Source organism: Endocarpon pusillum (assembly GCF_000464535.1).
Source record: "Endocarpon pusillum Z07020 unplaced genomic scaffold scaffold1462, whole genome shotgun sequence".
NCBI lineage: Eukaryota > Fungi > Ascomycota > Eurotiomycetes > Verrucariales > Verrucariaceae > Endocarpon > Endocarpon pusillum.
In genome coordinates this window covers 47973-49262 of record NW_006916015.1, presented here as the reverse complement: position 1 = coordinate 49262, position 1290 = coordinate 47973, and positions in this window count along the sequence as shown.

Sequence of the window (1290 nt, the reverse complement as noted above, 5' to 3'; positions counted from 1 at the left end):
TCTTAGCTTTGTATTCTGGTTTTCTATAATACAAATATAAATTCTTTTTAAATCTTTCTTCTCTTTTTTTTATAAAGATCCTCTTATTACTTTAATTATTCTTTCTTAGATTCTCTTATTTCTTTCTTTATTAGGTAACATCTAGATCTATAAGCTTACTTCTTCTTACTAGATAGTATTCTTAAACCTTCTGCTTAAGTTTTTATATATTTACTTAATAGTATACTAGAAATATAATATAGTTCTTTTTTCTCTTTTTAAGTTGTTTTTTATAATTCTAGTTATTTATTTTGATTATTATCTTAATTAGAAGTAATAATTTATTTAGCTAGTTAATCTTAAATAGATTATTTTTTACTAAATTCTTTAGTCCTTTATAAAAGATAACTACTAGTATAGTATCTTTCTAATTAATTTATAAGGCGATTTAATAAAATTTAGAAGTATAGTCTGTAGCAGTAGACATTACATGTTTGCCTTATATTATATTAGAAAATTAATATAACTTTTTTTTTAATAATAATTTATTTAGCTAGTTAATCTTAAATAGATTATTTTTTACTAAATTCTTTAGTCCTTTATAAAAGATAACTACTAGTATAGTATCTTTCTAATTAATTTATAAGGCGATTTAATAAAATTTAGAAGTATAGTCTGTAGCAGATCTCTTTTGCCTTATATATAGTAGGTCTTGTTTAGCTTTCTTAACTATATCTACATTCTTATATACTTATTTAATCTTAATTATAAAGTTAGCAAAACTATAAAAGATTTATTACGTATTTAATTCTTAATCTTCTATAATTTTCTTAAGCTTATTCTTAAGATAAAGTTTAAACTAATTATATATTGCTCCTTAAAAAAAAGTAACTATATAAAGTACTTTCTTTTTATCTGTGTCTACTACTTATATATAAAATAAGAAATTAATTCTTAGTTAATTTAAGAATTTTTAAAGTTTTTTTTTATCTTTATAAAAGAGATCTAATAATAAAACTTTAAATTATATATTCCTTCCTTAGCTCTTAATAGTAGTAATAAGTCCTGAGGCAACTAATATAATATATGCTTTAAGTAATATATATAATATCTATTTAATTATACTTAGTATTTTAAAGAGTAATAGTTAAAGTATTAAAGCTTAATTAATTAAGACAAGTCTTAATTATTAACTAGGTCTAAGTAAATTAATTAGGTAGAATAGGAAATATAATAAATAATACTAGAATATCTTTAACTTAGATATAAGTTAATAATATAAGTTGATTATAAAGTAAAAAGAATTATCTA